Source organism: Dipodomys merriami, unplaced genomic scaffold, assembly GCF_024711535.1.
Source record: "Dipodomys merriami isolate MVZ:Mamm:240054 unplaced genomic scaffold, mDipMer1.0.p SCAF_40, whole genome shotgun sequence".
NCBI classification, from domain to species: domain Eukaryota; kingdom Metazoa; phylum Chordata; class Mammalia; order Rodentia; family Heteromyidae; genus Dipodomys; species Dipodomys merriami.
In genome coordinates, this window is record NW_027205604.1 from 12,769,030 (window position 1) to 12,781,209 (window position 12,180).

The 12,180-nt window shown below is 37.0% G+C and overlaps 1 non-coding gene across 1 annotated transcript; it reads left to right on the top strand.

The window, feature by feature from the left end:
* Nucleotides 1-7,331: 7,331 nt before the first annotated feature.
* On the top strand, nt 7,332-7,438 carry LOC138806552 (U6 spliceosomal RNA). Its single transcript, XR_011365923.1, has one exon. It is a non-coding gene; the product is annotated as a U6 spliceosomal RNA (small nuclear RNA).
* The last annotated feature ends 4,742 nt before the right edge of the window (nt 7,439-12,180 follow it).

The window sequence follows — 12,180 nt, forward strand, 5'->3', positions numbered from 1 at the left end:
CTCTCTTCCTCAGAGTTCACTGCAAAGGATCTTAGGAGAAAATTTTCAACACAAGTTCCAGCATCTCTAGTCTTCTAGGAAACATCTGGTAGGGCACATTTTATCTTAAGTGCATTATAAATAAGCAAAATAATAATAATAATAATAATAATAATAATAATAATAATAATAATAATAATAATGTTTTCCTGCTTGCACTGGCTGCTGCAAAGCTTAGCTCTAAATTTGCTATGTACATGTAACAAACATATTAGCATTAGTGTCATATGTTTATTGATCCAGTCTCTCTCCTAAGTCCTTTTTTTCTTTTATTTCCCTTAATTTTGTCTTAAAATATTTATTCATTGCTGTTGTGGTTTGGATGATTCTCACTCAACAGTCTGTGTGTCATAGGTAAAATCCCCAGGTGATGGTGTTGGAAAACTGCCGAATCTGTTGTGAAATTCAGTGAGAAGCCCCCTTTTTTGTGGGGGGTGGCAGGGGAGGAAATCATATATTTTGAATTTAGCACCAGAGTGCTGTCTCTGAGTTCTTGGCTCAAGGCTAGTACTCTACCACATGAGCCATAGCTCCACTTCTGGCTTTTTGTTGATTCACTGCAGACAAGTCTATAGACTTCCTGCCCCAGGCTGACTTTGAACCAAACTCCTCAGATCTCGCCACCCTGAGAACCTGGGATTACAGGTGTGAGCCACTAGAGTCTGGCCTCTAGTGGGAAGTTCAGATCACGCTCAGAGGTGTGCCCTTGAAGAGACTGCATGACTGTCTACTCCTCCCTCCTTTCCCACTCCAGCCCTTCCTACCCCTCTTTCCTCCCCCATTCTGTTTTCTGAGGAATCATGTAAGCTCTAACTGACATTGGATTAGCATTTCTAGCAGTAGAAGCAAAAATAAACCTTTTGGAAGTGGCCCTGTGGCTCAAGTAGTAGAATACTAACCTTGAGTAAAAGGAGTCCAGGGACAGCTCCCAGGCCCAGAGTTCAAATCTCTTGATCAAAAAAAAAAAAAAAAAAAAAAAAAGAATAGAAAAGAAAATATAAACATAGATATACCTTTTGCTGCTTTAAAAAACTTAATTGGGGCTGGGAAGGTGGCTCAGTGATAGAGGGCTTACCTTGCATGCATGAGGCCCTGGGTTCGATTCCTCAGCACCACATAAGCAGAAAAAAGCCAGAAGTGACGCTGTGGCTCAAGTAGTAGAGTGCTTTCCTTGAGCTGAAGAAGTGAGGGACAGCGCCCAGGCCAAGAGTTCAAGCTGCACGAAGGACAAAAAAAAAAAAATTAATTACCTTGGGTGTTCTATTAGAATAATGGAAAACTGATAATAAACTCTCAGAAAAAAAAATCATTTTCCAACAGCTTTAAACACCGAGGCACTAATTCATCAAGCTGTACCATATCATCAGCTTTACAGTTAAAGTTCTGAAAATGAATAGTAAAATGATATGCAAAGATTGTAGTCTAATTTTAACAACCTTTTGTTCACAGCCAGCTGAGGTTTAAAGACAGTGAATTTCCTTTCTTGAATTTGCTTAAGAAAAGGCGTTTAATTGAATAGATGACTTTCAATACTGTTTCTATAGTATAACTTGGGCATTTTTTAAAAATCTGCCAGTAGCAGAGTAAGAATAGATTGGTACTCATACAACATCGTATTTTTTGTTTGTTTATTCTAATTTACTATAATTTTCCCCATAAAGCCTCCACCACATGTGTATGTGGCATCTGGAAGAGAATTTATCTGTGCTTCAGGCCAAAAGAAAAGACGGCTGCTGTGAAGTTTAGTACAAACAGCAATAACGCAAGTTAAGATGTAAACGAAGGTTAAAATGCAAGAGAGAGATTATAACACGGAATGTTTTTAAGTTTTATTGGCTTCAAAGCCCCTCAGGTTTTAAACTTTCTAATAAATCTTGCCTTTTCTTATAGGTGCAGTTGAATGGAAATTTACAAAACAGCACCACTCTAGAAACAAAGCATTTAATAATAAATACCACCCATCGCCATGTCAATGGTGGTCCTGTTTGATTCAAAATGGAAAGACTAAATGTGTTTCCAGGGAATTTTCATTTGGCCACTGCCTGCCATCTTTGAGTGCAGTTGAGGAGGGATTTCAATCGTTCCAACCTAGCTAGGCATTTGTTATTGTCAAACTTTGCAGCTGAGTTTACTTTTCTCCAGTCATTATTTTCCACTTGATTTTTCATAATCCATCATCTGGAGAAATATATATGACCAGAAAGAAATGTTGAGTCTGAGTGTTCAAGAAATCAACTTTTGAGACTGAATGTTGAAGAAATCAACTTGAAGATAGCAGAAAATCAGAAAATGTAGCTCACAATAAAATTCAGAATGAGAGATAGTCGTAGTTTGAGACCTACTGGAGACTTCTCTGATTTGCTGGGTAGGATCAGTCAGCGACGTGGGGTTGAACTCCTAGAGGAGATTATTTCCATTTCCACTCCATTATTTTTTTTGCTCTTCAGGTTACTATACTGAGCATCTCCCTAACTAATTTATATGAGTCATAAATGGCTTTAGTATATAACTAAATTAATTCATTCATTACTTTTTCTCTTAGAATCAACTGACACAGTCTACCTTCTGCCGCTGCAGGAGAATGCATGATTCTCTAGAGCTCTTTCTTGCTTGACTGGCCATTTCTTCAGTCACTGGTTCTGGAATGTTCTTTGCCTGTTGCGCCTGCCCCACACACTTTGCATGCTCATGACCCAAAGCTTTATGGAATCTTCTTTCCTTTTCTTTCTTTATTTTGTTTTTACTTTTTAATGTTTTAATTTTATTATAAAATTATTATTATATAGAGGGTTTACAGTTGCATGAGTTATGTAATGAGTGCATTTTTTTCTATTATGTTAAATCACATTCTTCCAGCTAGTTCACCTATCTCCCTTAGGTGACATTTCAGTTCTGTTCTACATCTTCAGCCAGGAACTCTCCTTGCATTCAGAGCACAGCAACAACACTACTCTGCGCCTCTCCTAAGTACCTCATGAACATCTCATATGTAAAATGTGCCAATCCCAACGCCATTACTCCCCTTGCAAACCAACTTCTCTGAGTGGATACCAGATCAGTACTCTCCCTCATCAATTATCTCAAGTCACAAAACATGGAGCCACCCAGAACTCTTTTATTTTTCCTCCTAGTACTTAAAAAAATCACCACACACACCACACACCCTTGTTCCCCAAATCCTGCTCAAATATGCTAGAATATGATACGTTGACTTACATGTCTTTCAGTTGGAACTAGTGATTGTTTTCAATGAAAAAAATGTTATGCTCTCTCCTCTGCACACAGTGCTTAATGCTCTAATGTCCTCTCAGATGTTCAGAATAACAGTCTCCATGTTAGCCACAGGATAGAAGTTCCTATGGGTTTCATTTTGTGTCTTGGTGGTGTTGTTCTTGTTCTTGTTGTTTCTCCTAAGCATTGCTTTGTGTTAGATTTTCTTTCTATCACTTTCTCTGTGGAAGACAACTTCAAGTGACCTATCTTTCTTACCATGATTTTTAAACTATATTCTCACCTTAGAATCTACCAATCTCTTTGTATGTCTGAGTGTTTGCTCACTCATGTACTTTGGTTTGTTTAAACCTTTTTATTTTTTATTAACTTATTGTTACAATAGAGTGATGTACAGAGGGATCACAATCACATGAGTCTGGTAATGAGTACATTTCCTTTCATACAGTATCTTCTGTTTCCTTACTCTCTCCTAGTCCCTCCCTCCCATCTCCACCCATGAGTTGTAGAGTTTACTCTCATCTAGTCTAGTGAGCTCCACTGCCATACTTTCCCACCCTTTTCCCCTTGAGTTCTGTGCCCTCCCCTCCAACCTCCCAAAGATATACCTTGAATACACCATACATACAGAAAAAATACTATCAATTAAAACAAAACCAAACAACAGAAAAGATAGGAGGTCTCTTGTTTCCATATCTTGGAGTTCATTTCACCGTGAACACCATTTTATAGAGATGCACGTAGGCATTGCACCTTTGTCTTTCCCTCCTACGAGTATCCTGCTTGGGTCTCACTATATATGTGCGTATCAAGAATCCTGTGTAATTTGTCATGTCCCAGTGTATTTTAGATCTGCTTTCCATATATCAGAGAGAACATGCACTGTTTGTCTCTCTATGCTTGGCTTACCTCACTTAACATGATTTGTTCTAGTTCCATCCATCCATAAAATAATGCAAATGGCATTGTTTTATTCTTTCTAAAGACTGTGTAAAATTCCACTGTATATAGGTATCACATATTTTGGATCCACTCATCTACTGGGGGACATCTAGGCTGTTTCCATATCTTGGCTCTTGTGAATAGGGTGGCAGTGAACATGGAAGTCAAAGTGTCCCTATCATATCCTGACTTTTTATGATGTTGGGGATAGATGCCCAGGAGTGGTTTGGCTGGGTTATAGGAAAATGTCCTTTGAATCACTGCTCCGGAGCCAATGTTGCAGTCTCTTTTCTTCATGACCTGTTTGTTTATTCTCCTCTTGTAAAAGCACAAGATCTCAAAAACCAGAAAACTCTTTGTTTCACATCCAACTTTCAGAAAATCTCTTAAAATATCTCCTGAATTTCTGAGTCACCTGTGGTTGTAACCATTCATCCCTTAGGATTTCATACTGTCTACTCTGAATCTCGGTTCAAGAGATGTCCCAGTGTTGTCTCAATGTACAAGCTCCCGAGTCTTGTTCACAGCCCTCAGATACTACAACAATGTACTGAATATTATTGAATATTATGAGAATAGTATTGAAATCTCAGTTTGATTGTTTTGTCCCTTAATTGTCTTACATGTTATTTTCCAGTATTTATCATGTTAATGTTAAAAATTAGTAGGTATTTTGATAGATTCAGAAATATCTTCATCAAAGCATGAACTATCATTTACATCTGTGTTAGTGTGCCGATGAATGCGTGTTTATGCATGCCAAAGATGGCTGTGTATGTCAGAAGACAGGGATATGTAGAAAATAAACTTGTTCAATAAACTTTGTTTACATGGATATATTTTTCTCTATTGTCTCCTACTTCCTTGCTGCTGTAAAGAAATCTTATTTTCGTTCTGTTCCCTTAAAATAAATGAATGGTGCCTTTGACTTTGTACCAAAGTCTTATGAAACAGTTTTATTTATTTATTTAATTATTTATTTACTTACTACCGTTGACTGCTATAAACTGTCAAACTTGTTGCAATTTAAAGTGGCTCATATCTTTTGTAAGTATATTCATGCTAGGAATATTTATACATCCTCCTCTGGATGTAATTAGCATGCTGTTAGATTTTAAATATTAATAATAAGGCAGAAGTCATAAACCTGTGTCATGTGGATAGTCTTCAATGCTGTCCAGCTTAGCACTTGTCAGGGTCTGGTACTTGCAGTTTGGAATAATTTTAAGATGACTAAACAGAGGGGTGCTAATATAATCATGTTTTACTTCTCTGCCCACTAATACACAGGCTTTTTATTCACTCCGGTGAAAAGACTTTTCTGGTAAAATACTGAATTAGCAGAGCTCTGACAAAAATCAAGCCCATAAATCCGTTTCACATCAACCTAATTTATCTTCTGTGAGATTACAGAAAAAAATGAGAGAAAATTTTCCTTTCCAACTTTTCACTCAGAAATCTCTTCCCTAGAATATCGCACACCAATGTTAATGTCCAGATGCCATCATTCTCTCTACAGAAAGCATTTTTTACATTCTTCACTTTTAGTTATTCCATTTTCAGCCATGCCCAATTCCACCCTGCCTGCCAGTATTCAGCATGCAATTTAGTTCACAAAATGTTGTACTATAAAAATCCAGCAAGGTAAGAAAGTAGTAGAAACTAATTACAATTTGATTAATTTAAAAAGATTGACTCAGGTTTAATAAGCTTACAAAATACAGAGAAAGGCTACATATTCTCTACCATTCCTATTTGTACAGGAATGGCAAAATATAATCAATGTGTATATCCTTATAAAACCTGCAGTTACTTAATACATACAATTTCATCATTTTTAACATACACATACATCTAGGATGCTACCCACACAATCAAGTCAGTAACACAGGTTAAGAACAGGTCCCTTTGCCATTCATATTTCCACTAAACTCTAGAAACAAAGTAAATAGATAATTATTAGGGATTTGGATGTAGGGGAATGAGAAGACAGGGTCAAAGAAAAATTTATTTATCATGTAAATAAGTAAATTTTGAAGACTTAATCATTAGTAATAATATACTGCCTACATAAAATGTTCAAAAATAATAGATGTTAAATATTCTTGTGGCATATATACCCTAATAGGTTAACTATGTGAATTGATACTTTAATTTCTTGATTTTAATAATTATTTAGTGATGTATACCTGTATTAAAATAGCTTTTTTCATCTGTTTTTTTTTTCATTTTTCCTTTTTCTTTTTATTGTGAAAATACCATACAGAAGGGTTACAATTACAAGGGCAAGATAATGAGTACATTTCTTATCAAGCATCGTGGCCTCCTCCTTTGTTTCCACTTCCCATCCCTTCCCATTTCATCCCCCCCACCTAGCTTACCTCCCTTCACCCCCCCCCAAAGTTGTAAAGTTCGTTTTTCGAGATAACGATTTGTATATCTCATTGTTGCAATGGGTCCCCCTGTCTCCCTATTTAAACTATTTGTTTTCTCCCTTCCCCTCCCCAAATTATATCAACATCATATACAGTGAAGGCAGGGGTTATACCGTGGAGGAGGGACATACAAAGCAACTAAGAAATCATCTTATAAATATGTTAGAATCATTTCACCCAACATCAACTTATCTGACCTTTTGTTTTTTCATCTTTTTAACTGGAAATAATTTTTATAATAGTCTCACAGAAATTATTCTTACTATATACCATTCTTGATTTCCCAAGTATAAGCTCTAATTATTATTTTGACCAAGAAAATACGGAGAGTAAGGTCTGAGTTGTTTGTATTCAAATTTATTTTGTCTTCTCATCAGCATTCATCACTTCTCAAACCAGATTGAAGTACACTACAATGTCTCAGGGCCAATACTCTATCAATAAATTATCATATAAATATGTATAGTATTTAGTCAGTAGTGGGGCTTGAAATCAGGAACTGGGTGCTGTCCGTTATTCCCAGCCACCACCCCCCCCTGCCCTGTGCTCTACCACTTTGAGCCACAGTGCCACTTCGAGTTCACTTCCAGTTTTCTGTTGGTTTTTGGAGATAAGATTCTCATGAACTTAGAACTGTGATCCTCAGATCTCAGCCTCTTGAAGAGCTAGAATTACATGCCTGATGTGCTCGCTTCGGCAGCACATATAAAAAAATTGGAACAATACAGAGAAGATTAGCATGGCCCCTGCCCAAGGATGACACGCATATTCGTGAAGCGTTCCATATTTTTAGCCATCTAATCTTCGATAAGGGAGCTAAAACAATAGAATGGAAGAAAGACAACATCTTCAGTAAATGGTGCTGGCAAAATTGGTTAACTACATGTAGAAAACTTAAGCTAGATCCTTATATATCACCCTGCACCAGAATCAACTCCAAATGGATCAAAGACCTTGAACTCAAAGCTGACACTCTGAAAACATTACAGGATGGAATAGGAGAAACCCTAGGTCTCCTTGGCTCAGGCCAAAATTTTCTGAATAAGACCCAGAAACACAACAAATCAAAGAAAGGTTGGACAAATGGGATTGCATAAAGTTGCAGAGCTTCTGCAGGGCAAATGACATAGCTAGCATGATCAATAGAAAGCCCACAGATTGGGAGAAGATCTTTACTAGCCATACAACACACAAGGGTCTCATATCTAAAATATACTTGGAACTCAAAAAATTAAACCCCCAACAACAAATCCTCAAAGAAACAACTACCCAATAAATAAGTGGGCTAAAGACTTAAAGAGAAACTTCTCTGAAGAAGAAAGAAGGATGGCCAATAGACACATGAAGAAATGTTCAACATCCCTAGCCATAAAAGAAATGCAAATCAAAACAACATTGAGATATCACCTCACTCCAGTTAGAACGGCAAAAATCAAGAACTCTAACTAAACAACAGATGCTGTAGGGGATGTGGACAGAAAGGAACCTTACTTCATTGTTGGTGGGAATGTAAACTTGTTCAACCACTTTGGAAAGCAGTATGGAGGTTCCTCAAAAGACTTCACATATGACCCACAAGACTCCCCTATGACCCAGCAATCCCATTTTTGGGCATTTACCCAAATGTTTACAAACAAGACCACACTAAACCTACCAGCACAACTATGTTTATTCCAGCATTATTTACCATAGCTAAGATATGGAACCAACCCAGATGCCCCTCAGTAGATGAATGGATCAAGAAAATGTGGTATATATACTCAATGGAATTCTATGCCTCCATCAGAAAGAATGACATTGCCCCATTTGTTAGGAAATGGAAAAACTTGGAAAAAATTATATTAAGTGAAGTAAGCCAGGCCCAAAGAAACATAGGTCCCATGGTTTCCCTTATTTGTAATATCTAGTATATGTATGAGTCAAGCGGAAAAGGTCAGATAATGTGATGTCAGGAAAATGAACCCTTACATGTGTACTTTAATGTTTTTTTCTTTCATGCAAGTGTTTCTAAAGCATTTATAAGATTATCTCTTTGTTGCTTTGTATGTCCCTCCCTCACAGTATAACCCCTACTTTCACTATATTTGATGTCAGTATAACTTGTGGAGGAGATGGGGAAAAACCAGTTGTTTAAGGATACAGGTGGACCTGTTGCAACAATGAGAAATAGAAGTTGTCATGTCCAAAACTAGCTTTACAACGTCGGTGGGGGGTGGGAAGGGGGGGAAGGGGAAGGATTGGGATTGGGGGGGAGGGGGGAGGCTGGGAAGGGATGTGAAGGGTAAACAAAGGAGGAGGCTGCAATGCTTGGTAAGAAATGTATGCATTATCTTGCCCATGTAATTGTAACTCCTCTGTACAGTATGTTCACAAATAAAATAAAATTAAATTTAAAAAAAATTTTAAAAAAAGAATTACATGCCTGAGCCACCTGCCCTCAGTTACCTAATCTGGAAGTGTACAAAAACCAAGGGGGACAATATTGAGGATTGCTGGCCACTGTACTGGTGGCTAAATGGTTAATAAAATGTTTAGCCAGCAACAGAGGTTCTCTGGCTAAGATTCTAAATATGAAGTAATGCTATGAATAGCCTGAAATTTACATATTATGGGGGAGAAAGTATAAATATTACTAATACTAAAATTATCACCATATTTTTATTTAAATTTTTAATTTTATTGTCAAGGTGATGTACATAGAGGTTAGTTACATAAGTAAGATAGTTAGTCCATTTCTTGTTGAACTTGTTACCCTTGTTTTTCTCCCTCTTTCCCTCCACCCAGCCCCACCCCCTAATTGTACAGATCATTTCCACTCTATTTTCTCATGAGTATCACTGTTGCATTGGTTCCCTCTGTCCTTTCTCTCACAATTTTTTGTTCCCCTTTCCTTCCCTAATTCAGATAAAGACATATAAAATACCCAGGATACCAAATTCAAATACAGCAACAGCACTGGATAAACCATAGGGAGAAAAATACAAAATAAAAAGAAATCAGGTAGTACATTAAAAACAACAACAACAAATCAAAGAAAGGTTCGACAAATGGAATTGCATGAAGTTGCAGAGCTTCTGCATGGCAAAGGACATAGCCAGCAAGATCAATAGAAAGCCCATAGATTGGAAGAAGATCTTCACTCACCATACAACGGGCAAGGATCTCATATCTAAAATATACTTGGAACTCAAAAAATTAAATCCCCCAACAACAAATCCTCAAAGAAACAACTGCCCAATAAATAAGTGGGCTAAAGACTTAAAGAGAAACTTCTCTGAAGAAGAAAGAAGGATGGCCAATAGACACATGAAGAAATGCTCAACCTCCCTAGCCATAAAAGAAATGCAAATCAAAACATCATTGAGATACCACCTCACCCCAGTTAGAATGGCTATAATCAAGAACTCTAACAACAACAGATGCTGGAGGGGATGTGGACAGAAGGGAACCTTACTTCATCGTTGGTGGGAGTGTAAACTTGTTTAACCACTTTGGAAAGCAGTATGGAGGTTCCTGAAAAGACTTCACATAGAACTCCCCTATGACCCAGCAATCCCACTTTTGAGCATTTACCCAAATGTTTACAAACAAGACCACACTAAAGCTACCAGCACAACTATGTTTATTGCAGCATTATTTATCATAGCTAAGATATGGAACCAACCCAGATGTCCCTCAGTAGATGAATGGATCAAGAAAATGTGGCATATATACTCAATGGAATTCTATGCCTCCATCAGAAAGAATGACATTGCCCCATTTGTTAGGAAATGGAAAAGCTTGGAAAAAATTATAGTAAGTGAAGTAAGCCAAGCCCAAAGAAACATAGGTCCCATGGTTTCCCTTATTTGCAATATCTAGTATATGTATGAGTCAAGCAGAAAAGGTCAGATAATGTGATGTCAGGAAAATGAACCCTAAGATATGTATTTAAATGTTTTTTTTCTTTCATGCATTTGTTTCTAACTCATTTATAAGATTATTTCTTTGTTGCTTTGTATGTCCCTCCCCCACAGTACAACCCGTGCTTTCACTATATTTGATGTCGGTATAATTTGTGGAGGAGATGGGGAAAAACAAGTCGTTTAAGGATACAGGTGGACCTGTTGCAACTATGAGAAGTACAAGTTGTCATGTCGAAAACGAACTTTACAACTATGGTGGTGGGGGGGGGATTGGGTGGGGGGGCAGGGGAGATGCTGGGAAGGGATGGGAAGGGGAAACAAAGGAGGAGGCTGCAATGCTTGATAAGAAATGTACTCATTATCTTGCCCATGTAATTGTAACCCTCTGTACAGTATGTTCACAAAAAATAAAAATAAAAAAGAAGAATATAATAAAACAACAACAAAGGAAAATATTATGTCCATGTCTTGGAGATCATTTCCCTTTAGCATCTTCTTATATGGTCGTATGTACATCCCCATATTTTAATCACTATTATCTTTGCATGCTTTGTAAAGTCCCATAAAGACTTGGAAATTTGAGTATAAACCATGAATATAAGGCATAGGAACTTCTTAATAAGGACATTTGCCACCAAGCACTGTCACTTAAAACTATACCAAAGTAATTAAACTGGATTTATATGTAGCTACCTTTTATGTGTTTTATTATCATATCAGTTATATTTTAATTAAAATCAAATCTTGAGTGAAACATCATGGTGCCCACTTAAGAAAGAAATTAAAAAGAATCTAGAGAGGAGGAGGAGGTAGAAGGAGGAGGAGGAAGGTCTTAAAAATGAAAACCTGAAAATCTGACATTCAAGCTTACTCATGACGTGAAAAGACCTGTTAAAACGCTCTTCTCGTTGTCTTTCATACAACTACTTCCAGATAAAAATTTAAAATTAAAAGAAGAAAATGCAACATAGAAAAAGAAATAAAAGCAGAAAAAGGGAACAGAAAACTCTCTCACCTTTCTTAAACATTATTTTCATTTTCTCTATGTCAGTGCACACTGCCCTTGGGTCCAGCTTGGAACTGATCTTGTCAGGCATGAACCTTCCCACAGAGTTCTCCTTCCATGAATTCCCTTTACCTCCTAAGAAAGCTACGTGTGGGACCGATCATGGTGATTTGCTGCTGTGATCCAGAGACTTTATATTTGCTCCTACTGGAAATCTGTAATAAAACTTTAAAATTATGGTTGGACAAAGATGACACAGAGGATAATCAGCAATCTCCAAATATTTAGGAAGTCTATTAAATTGCTGCAAAATGTCTTCTTTGCATCTTTTCTTTTTGGCACTGAATTTGCAACTTAGCACTCTGAGAATGCTTCCTTTTGGCCATCAGCTCTGCTACTGCACGGATAGCTTGTGCGGATTCCAAAGATGATAATTAAGGTTATTATGATGATAACCTCTAGCATATTCACAGGGTTCCTAGGCAGCAGTAATAACCAGCTCATCATCTTTTAATTAAAATGGTAGTCATTTTGTTTCCTAAAAATAAAACCCAGTCCCATTTTATCGTCAGTGGAATGGTATATTCACAAAATAAAACATTTTATTTTAGTTTCATTTAAC